At 40.8% G+C, this 9,927-nt stretch overlaps 1 pseudogene; it reads left to right on the forward strand.

Moving 5' to 3' along the window:
- Positions 1-5,097: 5,097 nt before the first annotated feature.
- LOC114628369 lies at positions 5,098-6,000 on the forward strand (annotated as a pseudogene).
- Positions 6,001-9,927: the final 3,927 nt, after the last annotated feature.

Below are 9,927 nucleotides of genomic sequence, written 5' to 3' on the forward strand. Positions count from 1 at the left end.
CATCTATCTGTATGCATAGTATCACTACAAGATCTTTGTTGATCTGCAGAAAATCTGCCAAATAGGTTAGACTAAATCCCAGGAATCATTATGTTATGTAATAGTGAGAGAAAAGGAACATTAACACTAAGAATCAATTCTGAGATGAGATTTCTGAAAGCCTTGCAATTCAGAATTATCCATTGCAGCCATGCAAAATGATAGACCATCTTTAGGAAAGTTCACTTTCTTGTCTTTAGCCTTCTCTAGGTGGCTCCTAAGATTGGGAATAGTCAAAATTAAAAAAAGAATTAACTAAAAATAAACTTCAAAAATACTACTGGGAAAGTTAGAAATCAAGATGTAAAGAATGAATCTTGGGCCCTGTTCTCATCTTATGTATGGGGCAGTTCTAGACAAATCACAGACCTTTATGTGAAACTTTAAATTATACGACTACAGAAATGAAGGAAAATGAAGAGAAAACACTTCAAGACAGACACAGGCAAACATGTTCTGCACAAACATTCCTATACCAAAACATATGGGGCACAGCACAGAACTATGTCTTTTTCCAAGATCTAGCTAAAAACAATATAAAAATAATCTGTAAACAAATGTCAAACTTACACAAAAAAATGCAGGGGAAGGTACATAGTTAAGTCTAGTATAACTTGTGAGTCAAACGAAGAAATTGTGGAGCGTAGAGATGAAAATGCATATCAGAGACTAAGATTCTACAGAATGTTTCCTTCTCCCTGAAATAGTGACAACTTTGGAAATTGAAGTTTTACTGATTTTTTATGTTGTCAAGACATAAACATCACCAGTAAACATCACTGGCTAGAGGAACTCATCCAGAGCTTGTCTACTCCTCAGCCATCTTGAGGAGTGGGCCTGATAGTTCATTGATTCACTTGCATATGTCAGTTTCCCTCAGAAGCACAAGTGCTGGTCTTTCTTTGGAAGATCAGGAACTGGGAAGTCCAAGGACCTTCCCCCCTTACCTGAGATGGAAAGATGTGTACCTGGGGACAGAATGCTGGACATTCCACTGACAGATGTCCCCAGCAGTCTTGAGCATCTGTCCCTGTGTTCAGGATCTTCTCTCATCACAGCTCCAGGGCGACCTTTGCATGAGGCCATCTCAGTGCTTCCTCCAAAAACTTCGTCAAGGTTTCTTAGAGAGCTCACTCTTCTCCAGCTTCTGCTGTGTCCTGCTTTTTGATGCTGACTGAATCATTATAGTTTAGGAAAGTCTATTCAGCTGGTTTTAATGTGTTTCTGGGATCCAATGTGTCACCATCCTTTTTTTATTTTATTGTTTCATTCTGTAAATTGGATTTAAATGACATCTTCTCTTAATATCAGGCTGTTTCTCTATGTCCACACTACTATACTATATGAAAAAATGAAATGTTTGAAAAGATGACTGAAAAAAAAATAATTGTATTTCAAATACTCAGTGACCTTAAAGAGGATTCAAATAAGCAGAATGGAAGAAAATTCAATAAAGACCAGAAAGTCAGCAGTCCATTTTAGACATTCAGCAAGAATTTGAAGAAAAACAACAAAAACAAAAGGAGAAATAAAAAACTCAAGTAGGAGTGGAGTAGACTCCTCTGCATAAAGTCAGTGGTTACAGCAAGAAAGAGATACAATTTCTAAAAGTCCCCCTGATGGTCTGCCCTGGACACCACACCATAACACCAGAAACTGACTTTGGACGTCTTTTGTTCTTGGCATACTGAAGTTTTTTTAAAAATAAATTAAGTGAACTTTATTTTATTAGATTTGTTACTTTTTAGGTGTGTTTTACTTGTATATATTTTACCTGCATATATTTCTGTGTACCATAAGTGCACTTGATGCCCATGGAGGTCAAAAGACGGCATTAGGTCCCCTGGAGTTATATATGGTTGTAAACCACCATGTGAGTGCTTGGAATTGAACCTGGGTCTTCTAAAAGAGCAACAAGTACTTTACCACTGAGCTATTTCTCCAGCCCTGGTGCTGTTCAGCTTAGAAATGTTTAGAGAAAATTTTGCTCAATTTCTCGAAATTTTCCCATTTAAGTTCCTGACTCTGGAAAAGAGAGGAGAAAAAAGTCACATGTGTCAGGAAATTCAAGATACTGTTCATTTTCACAGACCTCCTTATCACCACAGGCACTGCAATTAGAACCAAAAAGTTTCTGGCTCAACAAATGACAAGGCACCAGTACAGAGCTGGCATCCAGGAAGGAGATTACAGAGAGAGCCCTTTCCCCTGGAGCCAAACTCCTGCTGCTGACATCCTGTCAGCTGTGACAGCTCCTGTGAGCCCAGGGCTCCAGGATGATAAACAGGGCTTGGCTGTGCTGTGAGGTCACCCACCCTGAGCCCTGCACAGACTCCTCAGCTGAGTGTCCCATTATGACACAGTGGACTGAAGCTGCCTTTCACAGAGATGCTGTGAGGTAGGGATGGTCAAGGGGGTGCTGGAAGAGAGGGTCTCAGTTCCTCTAAGGTGACAAGATCCAGGAAGAAAGCGGTCTCTCATTTCCTACCTGCCATCCAGAATTGTTTGCATGTCCATGAGGAAGCAGAGTGCAGCTGCCTGTGGTGCTCTGAGACAGAGATGCTCACTACAGCTCAGGCAGGTACAGGAGACATGGGCTGAAATTTCAGCTTGAATGTAGTAGGGAAGCTTTCCTTTTCTGTTTTTCCAGTTTGTGTGTTGTCCTCACAGGAGTGAGAGGTTCTACTCAACAGTATCTTATATCAGGATCCCTTTAGCTTTCTCAGAATGAGGACTTTGCCCTTCTTTGTTATAGTTTTATTGTTCCTGAAGTTTCATCACCAGACTCAAGTGTAACACAATGTGAAGTTACAGAGAATTGTGGGAGAAGCCAACAAAATCCTAGAACAATGGCTATTAGAGCATGTTAACTCTGGGCAGACACTGTCCTAAGCACTATGTGCCTCTGCTCCTCTGACTCCTCACAATACACCTGAATGGTACAAAGCGCCTTCCTTACATTAGTGAGTCTTAAAGGGGGCAAGATGTTCAAAGCCCAGGATATAACAATTAGAAAAGACAGCATTCAACAGACAAAGTGTAGCTGGTTGCAAAGCTTGAGCTTGTTGATTTTACAATTTAGCCTTCTCTAATTGGTCCATGACCCATCTCTGAAAAAACATCCTGATTTGATTAGTTTCACGCAGATTGATCTTTGTTATTTTTTACATGCTAGAGGAGTGAAGGTTAAGAAATCTTATTAAATACACACACACACACACACACACGTTTATTCCAGGGTGATTGGGAAGATAGATAGATAGATAGATAGATAGATAGATAGATAGATAGATAGATAGATAGATAGATAGATAGAGAGAGATGTGTGTGTGTGTGTGTGTGTGTGTGTGTGTGTGTGTGTGTGTGTGTGTGTGTGTAGCTTTTCCAACATAAATTTCACACTGTTTGGGAAATCAAAGGCAACTTTATCACTACAAATATTGCTATTGGCATCATAGTGATCACACAGAAATATCTGAAAAGCTATCAAATTGTAAGCAGATTGATACAGAGGGATTTTGAGAGAAAATGAAGGATTGTAAGTTTCTTGAAGGATAGCCCATGCCCTTCAGTAAGTTGATTGGATTATTGAGCAAGTAAAGAAGTGCTAAATCCTCACCAACTGTGCATCCAAAGTGAATTGACTTCACCAGAATTCTGAGCTTTATCAATATTCAGGAAAGCGCTCAACTCAAATGTTTCTTAAAATCGGTTTGTTAGGTCATCTCTGTGATTAAAGTGGTTCTAAAATCAACAGGTTCCTTGAGCAACAAGTAATTGTTGAGCACTATGCTAATATGTACATACTGCATACAAGGCCAATGTCAACTGACCTTTGGAAGAGGGAACAGATATACATGCTACATATTCATCTGAGGACAGGCAAAGCATAAGAGATGAAACTCTAAGCAGATGCTATAAGGCATAGTAGTTGGGGAAAGATCAGGCTTGGATATTCCATATTTCTATAACAGGTAAGCTCCAATGTGACATTATAAGAGTGACTTCAAAATAATTCAGAAATAATTTTGATGTGGAGAAGACACCAAATTGTAGAGAACAATTTGAAACTAAGGTTGACATGTGAAGCACTGTTTTGCAAGGGGTGAAACCAATAGAATATGTTTCTGCTTCAAAGACTCATTTTGCCTTCAATATAGAAGGGAAAAAAAGTAAAAAAAGATACCATACATAAAAGATGACAATCACAGTGTGAGATATTGGGAAGGACTCAGAGGCTGGGGCATTTCTGACAGAGAGTTTGAAGATTGAACCAACCTTAAAACAATCGGGAGGACATATATTTGTTAAGACTCTATAAGAACAGTTTTCCTGTAGTTTTGTTAGGGAAAGTATTCCCAGAAGAAAGGGTAATAACAGGATTAATAGAAGTCAAAAGTAAATAATCTTCAGTATAATTCTACCCATGAATATTGATGACAGTTAGTCCCACCATGAGACCATTAATCTAGATTTTCATACCTTAAGTCATTAACTTCTGTATAATTTATGATCAAGGGGCCTGGAAAGAGGAGACACCATATCATCTCACCTGAGAACCTGGTCCACTTGCTACAAGCACAACTTTCTGAGAACCTGCAAGCTTTTTAAGAGTTCAACATCTTTTGACTGATGGTTGCATACAGGACAGTGAAGAGGATCAGGATGAAGAACAACACAGTCCAGTAGCCTGAGCTCACTCTGGGTGAGATGAAAGGAAAGGAAGGAGCCTGCCAGGCTAATGCTCAGGACTGTGTTGGTTTGAAAAGTGCCAAAGTGATGCCATAAATTTAGCTTTTGTCTGGGAAGATCATGGTCATATGAAGATGAGGGTTAAAGGCTTGTCATGAAAGGCAGGAAACTATCAAGTCTATGCCCTGATTGTAGCCATAATCACTTCCAAGAGCATAAAAAACAAAACAAAAAAAACAGCAAAAAAAAAACAAAAACAAAGCAAGCAAACCAAAAGAACTTGAGACCATTTTCATCAGAATAAGCAGGGAAAATATGTGTGTTTTTAGATGATTTTTTTTCTAGTGCTGTGTATAAAATCCAAAGATGAAGTGGAATATCATTACCCAGGCAATAGTCTTTGTTTCTCTTGCTGGACCTGGAATTCTGGGAAATGCCTTAATATTTGTGAGACATATATACATGCCTGCCTTGAGGACTGAGAAAAAGCCTGTCAACTTTATTCTCATCCACTTGGCATTTTCTAATATGATCACTATTTGTAGCACAGGGGTCAGAGATGTAGCCACAGTGTTCTATTTCAGAAACTTCTTAGGAGATATTGGCTGCAAAGCTGTGGTTTATCTGGCAAGGATGGCACGGGGCCTTTCCATCTGCACCACCTGTCTCCTCAGCGTGGTCCAGGCTGGCACCATCAGTCCCAGAAACACACTTTGGACAAAGCTCAAACCACAAACAGCATGCCAAGTTCTTCCTTTTCTCCTTGTCTTTTGGATTGTTAATATTCTCATAAGTTCCAACTTGCTCTCCTACATCAAAGCAGGCAGTGGCTTGAACATGTCTGTAGCTGCAAAGTTTATTGGTCAATGCTATATGCTCCAATCAAGACATATCATCAAGTGACTTTTCCTCTCTCTCATGACTCTTCGTGATGTCATCTTTCAGAGTCTCATGGGCTGGAGCAGTGGGTCCATGGCTCTCCATCTGTATAAGCACCACAAGCGTGTCCTCTACCTTTACAGCTCCAGGTTTGCAAACAACTCCCCTCCTGAAATCAGAGCTACATGGAGTGTTCTCATTCTTATGACCTGTTTTCTTTTCTTCTATTGGGTAGATTTTATTCTGTCCTTTTACAAAGGTTTCATGGTGACACATGATTCTACTTTACTAAATATTAAAACATTTTTAGAACTTGGTTATGCTAGTTTCAGCCCATATGTTCTGATCAGCAGAGACATCCATACTTCCCATGTCTTGCATATTTGCTGATAAGTGTAGAAATTACATTCTATAGCTATTCTGTGTTAAAACATGAACATTATAAACTGATTGGCTGTAGTGAATTTTATAGGTGGGAGACATCAAGTTTCTTGTGTAGCATACATTGACCTGGCAGTCAGTATATAGCACAGGGTGATCTTGAGGTGCCTTGTGATGCCAAATGCTGGGATTTCAGGAATTCTCCACCGAACTGGCATTTGTCAAATGTCCTAGTGTATGACAACATTAAATTAAACATTATAAAAATACATTGTTTTTTTTTAAGATGTCTGGCACTGCTCATTCTTAAGTTCAGAGTTTCTATGAAGGTGGACAGAAGATTCTAACTGTTTTCCCATTCCTCCATCCTGGCCATGTGACTTTTAGCTCCTCATTAGCACTGGGGATATAACTTTAGGTAATGCTACTGTCAGAAACCAATATTTCATGTTTCTTCCAAAGACAGACCATAAGAGCAATAGAGAACAGGTAGAGATGAGGGAATGCCTTTTATTGGAGCTGAGCTAGCAGGGCAAAATACAGACCATAGTTAAACAAGTGAAGTCAGCAGCACCAGACACATTTCATCAACTATATGACAGAGCTAGGTTCCAAAACCCCTAAGATAACTAGTATTTGTGCAATGGGACAATTATAACCAGGTTAGACCTTAAAGAAACACAATAAAGCTTGGGAAACAGCCTCTCTCACATGGTGCCATGGCTGTTCTGGAGACCATGCTCCTGGCCAGGCGTCAATGATACACTGATGTGTAAACACTTCACTGTCAGACTGTTAGCACTGGAGGTTCCAGCTCTGGCTCCGGGTCACTAGTTATGGTCTGTACTGAACATCCCAGTGTTTCCTAGGCCTCCGAGTCCCCTTGAATCCCAGACTGTATCTTCCCTTATGCTGTGCAAGTGTATATTAATTTAGCTCATCTGTGAGACTTGAGTCGATCAAAGCCATATCTATTGAAGGTTAATTATATATCGCTTCTATTTGTAATAATACAAGAGAAATTACAAGGGGACCACAGTGAGAAGGGAGCATGGGTGGTCTGCTTGGTGAAACTAAGGTAGTACAGCCTTGCCAAGACGCAGGACATTGGTGCTTCCACGAACTCACAGCCCCCAGCCCTGGAGGAACCAGAGACTTCAGAAATTGCATCGACCCCGCATCCTCAAGACACTGCACTGCAGGCATCCCAGGGACGCTCCCCTCTGCTCTGAGCTGTGTGAGTGCCACTCCTGAAGGGATGCAGGACCGTGAAGGCCTGTTCACCAAAGCTGTCCATCAATTCACTGCAGCTCCTCCCCAGGATAAACAGAAAAACCCAAACAGATCTTGCAGGAAGTGAGGTTGAACTGTTCTCTCTGCAGCTGAGCTGTGCCTGGAGAGGAATAAAGACTGCCTGCGCGCCTTTCCTGATCCAAGAGTAAAACTCTGCAGACTGAAGCAAGAGATAGACCAAACAGTGAGTCTCTGAAATACTGTTCTTTGCTAAGATAAACTAGGCTTTTAATGTTTTATAATATAGATTGGTGACCGCTATCGTGGTTAGATTCTCTGTCAACGTGTCACAAACTAAAATCACCTGAGTGGGACACCTCACCTGAAGAATTGTTCTGTCTTGATTGATGTGGGAAGACCCACCTGACTGAGGGTGGCATCTGATGATAACAGCCCAGGTTAAAAATGTGTGTCAGAGGGAAGACCATCCTGCCTCAGGCTTGCTCGCCTTCCCTCCTGACTCTGAGCTGACTTGTTCTGTTCCTGATGCTGGGGCTGATTCCTTTGCTGAGAGCAGAAGCAATGCCTCTCTAGGAAACTTCGAGGCTTCCTGAGCCACATTGGGACTTCTGAGGCACATGTCTGTGGACTAAGTACCAGTCATGGCCTCCAGTAAAAGACAGCTATGGTGAGACTACTCTAAAAGGTTAGGTTTCCTGACTCAAGGACTGAGGGGAACATTGGGTCTCAGTATTTCCTGTGTAATTTAGCTCTTGTTTAATTTAAAGCTGACATAATAACCTTATATATGCATATATATCAAATTACATTATATTATTTATTATATATAGCATATGTATAATATTTTTTATCCCCTTGGTTCTGTTCCCCTAGAGAACCCTAAGATAAACACCTTTTCCAGATTGCTATGAGATAGACTGCTGGGACAAAAGGCTGTCTCTCAAACAATCTTATGTGTGTTTACACAGCATATCCACCATCTTATGGAGTGGGCAATGAGGGTGAAAATGTGCGGTCAGTACCTCACCTGACATTTCAATACAAAGCCATTTTCTTTTCTGTAATTTCTATTGTATTACTAAAAATAAAAGCGATATATAATTAACCTTCAATAGATATGGCTTTTATAGACTCAAACCTCACAGATGAGCTGAATTAACATATCCATTTGCTCTCTCATTATCATTCCAGGGTAAAGTGAAAGCCCTTGACATCTCAGTGAATTCCCAGTGCATGCCACAATGCACACCACAGCACCATGTATCCACTACATCCATGGAATTACTCTACCTGAGGGCAACCTTGTACCTGTGACCAACAGCTCACCTACTCCCCACCTCCCCGTCCAAGAAAAGTACAATTCTACTATCTCTATGTGCTCAGTGGTTCAGAGGTATGACTACAGTTTCTTTCAGTAAGTCCTAGGAAACATTTGAGAAACCATGATTTATCTGGAAAAGGTATCTCTGAATCTTTCTACATGTCCTGTCTGTCACCTCAGGAGGGTCCAGTCTATCACCATCAGGCCCAGGACCACCCCTTGGAGAAAGTTTCAACCTCAGACTGAATGACAAGTTCTTTCCTGTTTACTCTTCTTCTGGACATTTAACTTTCTAATAAGCTACAAATCTGTCTATTATATTACAGAAGTCAGTAGCATGATCAGATCTGGAGTTGCAATGCATTGTGGATATTGCAGTATGCTACTGTTACTATCACAGAGTTTGTGACCCCTAGGGAAAGATCAGAGACACAGTACATACCACCGTGATTGTTTATTAAAGCTGCTAGCAGAACAACAATCTCTGAGCCAAACTTGAGACTGCCGTACAAAGGCAGGTAGGGAAGGATATTTAAAGATGAAAACACAAGAAAACCTTGAGCATCTGCACAACCAAATTCTGCCAAGATTAAATAGCCAAGGTGATCTCAGAATTGTTCTTGAATGTCTACATGAGCAAGCTATAGATGGCAAAAGACAGTTACGTCATAACAAGTAGATGACGACAGCTGTACATTTCTGAGTTGGGGTCACTGAGTCAGAGTACTAGGAACTTACATTCCCAGAAACTTGAGTCAGAAAAAAACAAACAAACAACTAATTGGTACCGTGATGGATGTGCAGCATAAGATGGAGTTTCATTAGTCATCACATTCCTGTCTAGGGGTCTTGATTGAGTTCATTTTCTCTGACAATTTAAAAACAAAATGTAGAGGTAAGGAAAAGACTAACACAGAAAAGAGAAACAGCAGACAAAATGAAGAAAGGCTTTTGTTAGGGATGAGGGCACACACACACAGGACACACACACAGTGAGGACACATACACAGTGAGGATACACACAGTGAGGACACATACACAGTTAGGACACACACAGTAAAGACACACAGATGGACCCTCTGCAGAGCAAAGGGGGACTGAGAAGCTGAAGCCCAGTGTCTGCTTGAGAGCTGGAGGTTCTAAGGATCTTTGGTGAGGGTGTCCTTCTCCCCTACTTTAAGTTTGTTCGGGTTGAACAAAGGAAGGGAGGTTGATGTTTACAAATCCTGATCTAGCCTCTAGCTTCTTAGAGCAGTCACAGGCAGGGGGCCCTCCTGGCAGGAGAAAAAGCCTGCAAGGCCTTTAAGCCTTTGTCCCTGACTGGATGTTTACTTTATCTTACTATTACTGGCTCTCATCTG

This window comes from Grammomys surdaster, unplaced genomic scaffold, assembly GCF_004785775.1.
Source record: "Grammomys surdaster isolate TR1022 unplaced genomic scaffold, NIH_TR_1.0 267, whole genome shotgun sequence".
NCBI classification, from domain to species: domain Eukaryota; kingdom Metazoa; phylum Chordata; class Mammalia; order Rodentia; family Muridae; genus Grammomys; species Grammomys surdaster.